We start from the raw sequence: 12874 nt of genomic DNA, 5'->3' as shown, positions 1-12874 counted from the left end.
TTCTGGGACCTTTGTCAGAACTTCAAAAAAGTAAAAAAACAAGTTGGTTTGAAATTGAAGAACAAATTTGGGATCTGATGGGTAGAATAAAAGGGAATATCTCGATAGGATGAGACCAGATGGGTTTATTGGAGCAGTTACATACATATCAGTTTTCTTTCCCTGTGAAATGACTGTAGCTCCGGGTGGTGAGGCCGTGAGGCTTTTCAACTAGCTAGCCTATCAAATAGAATAAGGTGAATCAAAATGATGACCTGCGAAAATCGCTATTTCTGAGGCAGACAGAAAGAACGAGAGAATTAATGTAAAAATCAGCAATTTATACATACGGCTGCTCTTTATCGACTACAGCGTGGCCTTCAGTACATTATTCCCTCAGTGCTGGTTAAGAAGCTACAAACTCTAGGCCTCTGTACACTCTGCAATTAGATCCTTGACTTTCTCATCAGAAAACCACAGATGCAATGTCTCCTCCTTACTGATTATCACCAGAGGTGCACCCCAAGGATGCGGGCTTAGCCCACTGATCTACTCATTATACACCCGTGACTGCCTGGCCAGCCCCAATCCCAACGCCATCTACAAGTTTGCCGATGACACCACAGTTGTTGGAAGAATCACAAGCAGCAAAGAGGAAGTGGACAAGAGGGAGATGGATCAGCTCGTTGAATGGTTTAACGACAACAACCTTGAGCTCAACGTAAGCAAAAACAAGAAGATGATTCTGGACATCAGGCGGAAGTCAGGGGTACGCGACCCAGTCCTCATTGAGGGATCAGTAGTGGAGAGGGTCAAGAACTTCAAATTCCTGGGTGTCAATATCTCCGAGGATCTGTCCTAGAGCCTTCACGTTGATGCAATCACAAAGAAGTCTCGCCAGAGGCTATACTTTGTGAGGTGTCTGAGGAGATTCAGTATTTCACCAAAGTTCTTGTAAACTTCTACAGGAGTACTGTGGAGAGCATTCTGGCTGGTTGCATCACTACCTGGTATGGAGACACCAACTCTCAGGACAAGAATAAACTCTAGAGGGTTGTTAGCTCAGCCTATGACATCATGGGCGCCAGACTTCACCCCACTGAGGATATCTACAGGAGAGGGTGTCTTACAAAAGTAGCCTCTATCCTCAAAGACCTTCACTACCCAGGTCATGCCCTCTTCTCTCTGCTACCATCAGGGAAAAAGGTACAGGAGCCTCAAAACAAGTACCCAATGGCACAAGGACAGCTTCTTCCCCACTGCCATCAGATTCCTGAATAATCAATGAACCAAACGCACTGTCTTACTTTTCGTACTTTATTAATTTTGTTTTATAGTAATGTGCAAAATGGTTATAATATGAACATTTACACTTTGATGCTACTGTAAAACACTAAATTTCATGACAATAAAATTCTGATTCTGATTCTGAAGTGCTATCTAAAGTTGGAGAAATTGACATTGAGTCTGAAAGGCTGTGCAGTGGAAGAGGACATGTTCCTCAAGCTTTTGTTGGTGTTGTTGTAGCAGAGCATTTATGGTCTTCAAAGATACCACTGAAAGAATCTTGGTGTTTGCCACAGTAATACAATATGACAACATGGAGGGAAGGTATACTTTATTAAGTAGATGAGATGCTAATCAAATGCATCAGCCTTGAGATTTAGGAGGCATTTCCTGGTTGTAGCCACCCAAGCAACTATGGATCAGGGATTCAGGAGGTGAACTACTCTCTAAGGTTTGTACATTGATGGGACAGTTCTGCTCCCACCAGACACATTTCAATTTTGCTTCCATTCCCATGCTGACATGTCTGTTCATGGCCTCATGCTCTGCCAAACCAGGGCCACCCATAAATTGGAGGAGTTTCACCTAATATTCTGTCTGGACCCTTTACAATCAGATGGAATTAACATCGATTTCTGCTGGACTGCTCCTTGTTTGACCGCTCTTCCCTATCCCCTGTCTTTCCTCCAGTTCTTCACCCCCTTCCTTCTCCATTCAGAGAGCTATCCCCCCCCCCCTGTTAGAATCAGAACCACAAAACAATTTACAGCACAGAATCAGGCCCCTTCAGCCTTTCTAGTCTGTGCTGAACCACTTTTTTTTGTCTAGTCCCACTGACCTGCACCCAACCCATAGCCCTCCATGCCTCTCCATCCTAATTGCTGTCCAAATGCTTCTTAAGTGATAAAATTGAGCCCGTGTCAGCAGCAGATCGATCCACACTCCGACAACTTTCTGTGAAGAAGTTCCCCCTTATGTTCCCCCAATACTTTTAGCCTTTCACTCTTTAATCCATGTCCTCAGGTTGTATCTCATCTACCCTCAGTGGAAAAAAAAACTACCTACATGTACTCTGTCTATTCCCCTCATATTTTTAAAATCTCTGTAAAATCTCCCCTTATTTTTCAGGGAATAAAGTCCTAACCTGTTTAACCTTTTCCTGTAACTCAGTTCCTGAAGTCTGGGCAAGATTCTAGTAAATTTTTTCTGCTCTCTTTCTATCTGATTGATATCGTTCCTGTAGCTAGATGACCAAAACTACACAAAATATTTCAAATTTGGTCTAACCAATGTGTTATACAACTTTAACATAAAATCCCAAGTCCAAGACACAGTTCTTTTATTTATAAAGGCCAATATGCTAAAAAGTACTCTTTACAACCCCATTCACCTGTGACGTCACTTTCAGAGAATTATGTACAGTACCTATATTCCCAGATCCCTCTGTTCTACCACACTCCGCAGTGCCCTATGTAACAGAGTATTTAGAGGTGGTTTGGGAGGAATTGTTAGAGCAGCTTGCACACACACATTTTAAAACAAAATATTTGCAGGACTTCTGTAGAATGCTTTTTGCAAGAGGCAACAAAGCTTGCCTGGGAGAACATGTGATCTTTGCATGCAGAGGAGAACAGTTTTGCTCTCAGAGAGGGAGGGTGTGAAACAGAGAGAGAGGAGACAGAAATCACTTCCAGAAGGATAAGCTGGCAAACTTTGGAAGGCTTCCTGGTCAAAGGAGGAGATTGGCGGTCTGAAAGGTGACCTGAAAGAAAGAGGATCATCTGGAGAACCCTGAAGGGGGAAAATTTCTTCAGCAAGACTGATTGAGAAGGAATCAGTTGCGGATGTCCTGGAAAAGGAATCTATCTCTGAAAACCAGCAAGAACCCTCCTGAGTGGTAACCATTCCCTGTAAAGCACCAAGCACTGGTGAACTTTGTTAATGCTAACTTCTGTGCACAGTACAAGAATTGCCTGCAACCAGTGAGATTGGACTTTGTTCCGAAGAATTTTTCTAATCTTAAATATACATTACACATACCTGCACTTATTATTAGAGGGGGAGGGTTAAGTAATTAGGTAGGTTAAGTAATAACCATTGATGTCCTGCCCTTCAACCTAGCGTGAACTCCCTGAACTCTCCTTGTAGGACCTTTTCACCCTTCATGTTATTAGTCCCTCAAATGACCATGACACCTGGTTGATAAACCTTCCCTCCTGAAAATGCCGTGAACTTGATCTGAGATATCTCAGACCCTGGCACCAGGGAGGCAACCTACCTTCCAGGATACTCATATCTTTTCCACAGAACCTCTTATCTGTCTCCCTAACAATAGAATCCCCTATCACCACAGCTCACCTCTTCCCCACCCTTTCCTTCTTAGTCACAGGTCCAACTCCATGTCAGAGACCTTATCACCATGGCTTGTCCCTGATAGGATGTCCCCTCTCAACAGTATCTCAAATGATATACTTGTTATTAAGGGAAATGGCCACAGAGGGCCCTGCACTTCCTGCCTGTTCCCTTTCCCTATCCTGACTGTCACCCACCTGCCCCCACCTCCTAGGTGCGAGTGTCCTTGTAACTCCTGTCTATCACTCCCTCTGCCTTCCAAATGATCCAGAGTTCATCCAATTCAACTCCAACTTTAATTCCTTAACCCAGCTTGTCAGGAGATGCAGCTGGACACACTTCTCGCAGATGAAGTTGTCAGGGATACTGCTGGCTGTCCTGACGGCCCATATTCTGCACATGGAGCATTCCCCTGTCTTGGCTGCCATTCCCACTTGTTTTCGCTTGTTCCTTCCTCCCTTTATATACCTTCTTGCCTGTTCCCCTCCTACCTCACCATTTTACTCAGTCTCCTGTCTACATTTTAATCATACCTCGATGAAGGGTTCAGGGCTAAAATGTTTGTTATATATATATGTGCTATATAAAGTATGCTGTGTGATCTGTTATGTTTCTCCAGCGTTGTGTTTTGACTATAAGCACTACATTTGTGGACTTTTGTTTTTCACACCAGCAGATAAGTTCTTGGGATTGCTGAAGTGGCCTGTAGTGACTGAAATGAGAAAAGAATAAGAAAGAAAAGTCCTAAGTTCTTTCAGATATTTTCAAGTATTAAAATATCGTATTAAATGAAAATGACAATGGGAAATTTTCCACATATTCTAGTGTGCGTGCTACCACAAAGTGTGGAAAGAATGACACACCCAAGAAGTCAAAGTCGGAGACTGATTTATTGCACCGGCAGCTCTGCTCATATCCTCTCCCCACAACAGGAGTGACATCACAGCAGTGCTGGCCTCGGATTGGTCGGTATTCTCGCCATTTCCTAGCATGCAGGTTGTCACCTGAGACAAAAGTCGGGGTCTGCGCGGTCGCTGCGTTCATTGGCTGTTTTGCGTACCGGGACGTGTCCTGGTTAGCGGGCTGCTAAAAATATACAATAAATGTTACAAAGCCATTCAATTTAAAAAGTCACCCTCAAATATATTTTCCTAAAAAATACAAGATAATTTGACATGTGATTCTTGTGAATATTAGCTAACATGAGTAGAGGGTATTAAATGAAGTGCTAATGCTCTCACTAAAGAATTGCTATTAATGGAGACAGTCAACTTGCAGCTCCCATTGTAAGGGTCAACACATTTCTAGCTGGTACCAGGCATCTTTATGAAATTCTATAATCATTAATATGATTAATGACAATATGTTGCACTTAAACCTCACAATACTTTGTTTTGTAGTATGGTTGGTCTGGCCTAATAGAGAGGCACTACGAAATACAATCTTAAAAATTGAGCTCTGGAACCTTTATTTCTCTCTTGACTCATTCAATCCTATGCCTGACAGTAAATGCACCATAAAGAGAAAAAAAAGTCATTAAAACATCCAAAATCAGCATAAAGGATTCTAAAACATCTCTTACAAATGTTTAATGAACATGCTTTCCAATTCATTGTTCACCCATGAAAAACGGACATGGATTAATGATTCCAATGGGGCTCTCAACCAAATAGATGCTTAATTATAATTAAAATGATTTATTTCTCAGATATTGACCAACTAGTTGAATATTGCTGCCAATTCTCTGAGTAAAAAAATGTTTTCTTGAGGCACTTTTATTCCTTGCAGGCCATGTTTCATTCAGTATGTATGGGGTGGATATACAGTGTGCAAGCTATTTTCCATAGGAAAGCGTAATTGGAAGCATTAGATGTAGCTGACAGTCTAGAGCTCTAAGTAATTATTTTCCCATCATTACTCTTCCTTAATAAAGTGTTCTAATTATGTGAGTAGTATGTAATGTAGTATTTTTATTCCCACGTCAATTTCCTTTGCAAGTATTAGGAATTAACTATACATGTATAGTCTGGGCAGGAAAATGGCACTCCTTCACCTAAATAATCTCAATGAACTTGGCATAATTGGCACATAGTTTCCATGGTTAATATTTTGGTAGATCTAACACATTAAGAGAATTCTTTTCCACTCGTTGCCATTTGAATTTTAAAATCCTGGCGAAACCAAATCAATATCCACTAATGTGGTTGGCTCTCAAACCTGTAACCTTCAGAATATTAGCATTATGCAATCATCCACAGTAGGGGTTAAATTGTGCTTTAATAGTTAGTGATGGGATGAGATGCAGAGAATTTGAATTGTCATGTGGAGTTGTGCAAGATGCCATCAAACTAATCTCATGAGGCACCCCTCAACAGACCATCTATTACGATTTTGTGGGAGGAATATTAAGGGGGGGGGGTGGTGTTCTGAAATGGTACAACTCTGGAAATATATCGAGTCCTCCTTCTTACATGAAGGCTTCTTCAAAATTGGACCTGAATTAGTAAAAGTACTGCTTCAACTCCATCAGGTGAGTCTTGAATGGACGAACCAATCAAAGAAAAATCCATACGTTTCAAAACTCACCTTAGACTAACTAGGTTTATTCCGTTGGTCAAAATCCAACAGTCTCTAAAATTGTCTCTCCCATTCTACACAGATAAATGGTATTAGTATTTGATTTCAATGCATTTAAATAGACTATTTTAAAGGTTTAAGAGTCATGATTCAATTTTTAATTTGCATTTTAAATAGGATTTATTGGAGTTAAATACACTATACTGAAAGAGCGCATATCTCACTTTTCTGGTCCTGATTTTACAATGTGGTCTGCAATTATCAGGATGTCACATTTGTGCCAAATGAACTTTTTAAAAAAAAATTCCTATTATACATATCAAAGCCTGTAGTTCTGGAATAAGATGGGCTGCATGTTCACGCTGTGCAGAATATACCTGCAGGGTAAAGATTGTCATTCTCCCCTTCTCTCATCTGAACGAATTCCAACTTGCTAGTCGGATGAAATAAGCCCAATCAAATTGCAATTGTCATGCAGCTCATCTTTTCTAATAGCTGGTCTGGCCTACAGATTCTTAATGCAGACACACTGTCATTGATACTTTTATTGGAGGGGATTGCTATTTTAACTCAAGAAACTGAGAGTACATTTACACAGCATCTTTTATTAATCTGGGATTTTTTGAAAAATATTCACACCGCAGTTAAGTAGATATCTGAAATGTATAATTATCATTCTTTCACGCTCCTGTTCGGCTCCGAATCATGGGTCCTCTACCGGCATCACCTACGCCTCCTAGAACACTTCCATCCGCAAAATTCATTGGAGTGACTTCATCACCAACATCGAAGTACTCGAGCTGGCAGAGTCCGCAAGCATCGAATCCACGCTGCTGAAGACCCAACTGCGCTCTGGGTGGGTCACGTCTCCAGAATGGAGGACCATCGCCTTCCCAAGATTGTGTTATATGGCGAGCTCTCCACTAGCCACCGAGACAGAGGTGCACCAAAGAAGAGGTACAAGAACTGTTTAAAGAAATCTCTTGGTGCCTGCCACATTGACCACCGCCAGTGGGCTGATATCGCCTCCAACCGTGCATCTTGGCGCCTCACAGTGTACCTCCTTTGAAGAAGACCGCAGAGCCCACCTCACTGACAAAAGACAAAGGAGGAAAAACCCAACACCCAACCCCAACCCACCAATTTTCCCTTGCAACCGCTGCAACTGTGCCTGCCTGTCCCGCATCAGACTTGTCAGTCACCAACGAGCCTGCAGCAGACGTGGACATAACCCTCTATAAATCTTCGTCCGCGAAGCCAAGCCAAAGAGAAGAAGATAATTATCATTATAATATTATCCTGAACAATATCATACCCTCAATCAACATCTTAAAACAATTCTGCTAGAGGTTCATCCATAACTGGTTAAGTCTCTATGTATTGAGACTTCAACATTCTATTCTGTGTTTTCAAGTCAGTTCTATTGACTATTGGTACTGATCTGGGTTGAATTGCTAGGTGTGGTTCTGGTCATTTGCACATTGTTTGTGAGATTGTTCAGTACAAACATTGGCTTCTGCACTTTCCACACACCAAAAAATAAATTGTTTCAGGATGGAAGAGATTTGGAAAACACAGAAAGAGGTCTTTCAACCCATGTTTATGTTGACTATTAAGTATTAATCAATGCTCATCCCATTCACCAGCACTTGGACCATAGCCCTTTCTATGTTATGGCATTACTTATTTAATGTTTTGAGAGCATTTGCCTCCCCTGCCCACTCAGGCAATCTGTTGCAGATTCCAACTATCCTGCATGTGAAAAACTGTATCCTTCAGTCTGCACCAAACTTCATTCCCCTTTCCCTAAACCTACATCTCTAGTTTCTGCCGGTTCTGCTGTGGAGAACTTTTTCCCGCAATATGCTGCAAACACTCCCATCAGAACTCCAATAAAAACAAACCTACTCTAATCCAGTCTCTACTTATAACGGAAACAATTAATCTGATGCAACTTCCAAACAAATCACCTCAGCATCCTCTCCAGTAAAATTATATCTTACATTGTGGACAAATCAATGTTTTATGAATTTATATTATAATCTCCCTAGTTTTGTATTCTGTGCGTTGGCTAACGAAAGCAAGTATTCTTCATGCTTTCTTCACCTGCTTGCCTGTGTTGTTAGGAATTCTTGGATGCGCACAAGTTGCTCCGTTCCTCAATTTTCCTTCTGAAAGTTTAAAGTATGTCTTACCTTCGAGGCTACAAATGATATGAAATAAGCACAAGTCTATTTCTTTTAACATACGTTAGGAAATCTGAGCCTAACCTACTCCCTGAACAGGAAAGTAGTAAAACAGCAATTGAATTATATTAGCAGTGGGTTGGCAATGAAAGTTTGATAATGGGACTGGGAAAATAACAAGATTTGCCATGGGATCTTTCATCACTGTGTACAATATAGTAAATAACACATTGATTCAAATGGAAGTTAACATGTCCAACAGGGCAATATGGGAGACTCCATGAAGATCATGGGTTCAAAGCGTCGGTGTGTTGACATTTTGACTCATAAAACATACTTGTGACATGTGAATCTGATGAAATTTGGTTCCTTCATTTTGAGAACAAAAGCCAGCCAACCTCTGATATTACAGCCCCTTCCAGCTAGAACAGAGATGAAGGAGGTTGCTTTTGAAGATAAATCTTCCTTGCTTACAAAAATTGTTTCAAAATCAGTGGAGCAAGTCATACGCTTCTTATAAACTGAAATAGGTCAATGCAAAGAGGAACATTGAATAACAAAGTGGTTTGCCCAACCGTGTGCAAGATTTTCTCTGGCCACGCGATCCCTTGACAAGACCTTCGCTGGTCTTCCTTAAACAATGGGCAGCAGAATGATCCCACTACTAAGCATGTTGTCCACCTATGGTTAAAATAGACCACAGTGAGACAAAGCAACAAATGTGATGATGCGAGTAAATTCCACAAAAAAAATGGCCATGGAGTTAGACAAGGTGATAAAGAAAGAGTTTGGCGTGCCAGCCTTCATTGTCCAAGTCACTGAGTACAGGAGCAGGGAGAGCATGTCACAACAGAGCAGGTAGTTGATCAGATCACACTTAGACTGTTGTGTGCAATTTTGGTCACCCAACTATAGAAATATACACTGGAAGGACGTACAGGAAAGATCAGAATGCAGAAAGATTCACAAGCATGTCACTGGATATGCAGGATTAAATCATAAGGAGAGGATGGAGAGAGAGGGGCTCGATTCGGTGTAGGAGTCAAAGAGGGAATCTTATACAAGTTTTAAAAACATGAGGGATTTAAAGTGACGGGAAAGATTTCATCAAAGGGTGGAGAGTAAATGGATCGAACTGCCAGTGAAGATACAAGGCAGTAGATGCTGGAAGCTAGAGCAAAAACTCTCTGGAAGAACTCAGCAGGTCATCAGTGGAAGATAAAGAATGTTTCGGTCAGAGCCCTTCATTAAAACTGAGAGTTTAGAGGGGACACAGCCAGTGCAGTGAATACAGAATGGGGCTAAGTGGGGATGGGTGAATCAGAGAGGGGTGAAGATTAACAGACAGATAGGGATGAAGAGGAGTTGGGAGACAGAGGCAGTTGACTGGCAGGTGCAAAAGGAGGAGAGTGAGAGGGGGTAAGAGAAGAGGAAAGGGTGGTGTCAGGTGGAGTAAGATGAGTCATGCAGAGTGCAGATGGTGACAGCTAAATAGAGGATGATAACTGGATACAAAGGCTATTAGTGTTGAAAGCTGACAAGTAGAGTCATAATAGATGCTGTTAAGAGAGAGGGAGATGAAAGACGGGTTGGACAGTTGGAGCAAAAGGTGGGAGGCTGGGCAAATCTGTTGGTGAAATGTTGGTAGAAGGGGTTGAAAATTGGTGGGCAGCAGGGCGGGTGTGTGTGGGAAAGGGGACAAAGTTGGGGGGTGGTAAGGGTTGTTGAAGGGAAGTACAGAAGTAGATCAGAAGAAGATAGGTGGCACTCATTACCTGAAAGTGGTGCTTCCAAAGGAAGTCATGGCTTGGCTTCGAAAAGTTAGTCAGGATCATAGACATGGGCATGTCCTTCATATTCAGGAACATTGCAAAAACTATGGAGAATTTTATGCACATTTCACAAGTAGGTGCTAATTGAAATGATGTCATGAAATGAATAGACCATTGTTTGGAGGAGACAAACTGGCTGTTTAAAAGTACCTACAGTGTGCTCACAGAAAAGTCACTCCTGGGTTTTGTTTATCTAAGACAACAGCTTGACCAAGAGAGGAGAACTCCTGTTGTTTGCTGAAGAAGGTGGGGGTTTTTGCAAGTGAAAGAGTCATATGGGCTTTCTGGCAGTTGGCAGTTGGAGAGAGAGAGAGGAAGAAAAATTCAACAAGCTGTCTCAGCTAGTGTGTGTGACACTGAAAGCAGCTGAACAGTGCAAGCCAGGAAGCTGGTTGAAACAGATGAAAAGCTCCAGAGTGGTGGATGGCTGGAAGTGCTATATATCTGATGTTTCTCTTGGAATAAGAAGAACAGAAAGGAACTCTGTGGTAGCCTAAAAGAAAGAGGTTATCATCTGGAGAACCTTGATGGGGCAAGTTTCATCTGCGAGACATTGAAGTGACTAATGGTGGTACCTCGTTTGTGGAAATCCTGGAACAACAAATCTCTCTCTGCAAACCCTACAAGAACCTTCCTGAGCGGTAAACATTTACTTTTATTGCACCAAAGCCTGGTGAACTTTATACATGTTAAATTCTGTGCACAGTATAAGAATTGCCTACAACCAGAGAACTTGGAAGAAGGAGAAGTGAGATTGAACTGTGAACCAAAGAACTTTTCTTAAATTTACACATACATCATATATGTGTGCTTAGAATTAGAAGGGGGTTAATTTGGGTTAGTTACGTATAGAGATAAGTTGAAGTTTGATTCTGTTTCCATGTTTAAAGATAATTAAAAACAAGTTTTGTTTATGTAACCATTTGTCATGGGGAATATCTATTGCTGCTGGGTTTTGGGATCTTTTGGGCTCGTAACAGAAAAAAGACAGAGAACATGGATTCAGAAAAAAAGTTTAAAAATACACAACTATTGCCTTAGCAGCAGGGGGGCCTTGGACTTCTTGGGTCTCCTGGTCCCCTTGTGAGGGAGGAGAGATGAGCTGGGTCTCCGGTTCTACGGTGGAGGGGATGCACATTCCTTGTGAAATGGATCCCCTGGAGCCATGACTGGGGGTGACAAGAATAAGCTCCGTGACACGTATGGCACTTGAGGCATACCTATCTGTTCTGACAGGTGCCAGGTCCTTGATGGAAACAGTGTCCTCTCTGCCATCCAAGTACTCCACATAGGCATATGTGGGATTGACGTGGAGCAGTTTCACCCTTTCCACCGGGGGGTCAGTCTTGCTTCTCCTCACATGCTGCCTGAGAAGGACTAGATGGTGAGCCAGGTTGGGAGTGTAATTCTTTCAAAATTGAATAGGAGCTTGTGAGGAGTAGCATTGGTTGCTGTAAATAGTAGTGACCGGATGGAATGGATCACCATAGGAAGGACTTACTGCCAGCATGAGTCTGGAAGGCCTTTTGACCAGGGCCAGTCTGATAGCTTCTAGACCGCGGCATTCTTCTTTTCAACCTGCCCATTCCCCCAGGGGTTGTACCTAGTAATCCTACTGGATGCAATGCCCCTCGCTAGCAGATACTGCCATAGCTGGTCACTCATAAGGGATGAGCCCCAGGCACTATGAACATAGCTGGGATACCTGAACAGGGAGAAAATGGAATCTAGAAGTTGATGTGTCTGGACATGGAATGGCGAACGAAAAGCGAGAGTTCTCATCAATGACAGAGAGGAAGAAGGTATTCCTGTTCGTGGAGGGGAGAGGTCCATAAAACCAACACTGAGCCATTCGAAGGGCCTGTATCACTTGATCAGGTGCGCCTTTGTGGGGGGATAGAAGTGTGGCTTGCATTCCACGTAGTCCTGGAAAGACCTGGTCACTTTCCTGACGTCTTCCATGGAGTAGAGCAGATTACACGCCTTGACAAAATGAGCCATGCTGGTAACCCTTGGATGGCTGAGCTCATTATGCAGAGTTCGCAGATGACCGGTGTGTGCAGAGGCACAGCTTTCTCTGGTTAAGGCATCTGGAAGGTCATGAAGGGCTCCTGGCTGATAGGCAATGTCATAATATTAGGTGGAGAGTTCCATCCTCCACCTAGCAATTTTGTCATTTTTGATTTTGCCCCTCTTGACGTTATTAAACTTAAGTGCAACCGAGCACTGGTCAGTGAGGAGCGTAAATTTTCTACCGGCCAGGTAGCGTCTCCAGGTGGGAAACCAGGGTTATATGTGAGCAGATGGGGGTGGAGTTGGGAGGCAGAGCCAGCCATCAACACCACACATACCAGTAAATCCCAGTTCACAGCACTGACATAGCAAACACAGTGAAAACAGGGGGCACCGACGAGAAGGTGTTGCTCCGGATACAGTAATGTAGGAGAGGCCATTTGCAGTGACCTTTTACCTGGCAATCCAGACAGTGGCCACGAGGTGATCACTACACCGAGAAAGGAGAGGCAATGTATTACATGTACACTTTCCCTGGGTGAGCGGGACATCAGGCTTAATCCTCACCCGCCCCCACCCTCTCCCCCCCCGCCCCCCCAGAGGAAGTGGTAGTCATGGGGATAATTGTTTCATTCATAAGACAGCTGG

Source organism: Narcine bancroftii, chromosome 2 (assembly GCF_036971445.1).
Source record: "Narcine bancroftii isolate sNarBan1 chromosome 2, sNarBan1.hap1, whole genome shotgun sequence".
Lineage (NCBI taxonomy): Eukaryota > Metazoa > Chordata > Chondrichthyes > Torpediniformes > Narcinidae > Narcine > Narcine bancroftii.
The sequence above is the reverse complement of the archived record's forward strand: the minus strand, read 5'-3'. Positions refer to the sequence as shown.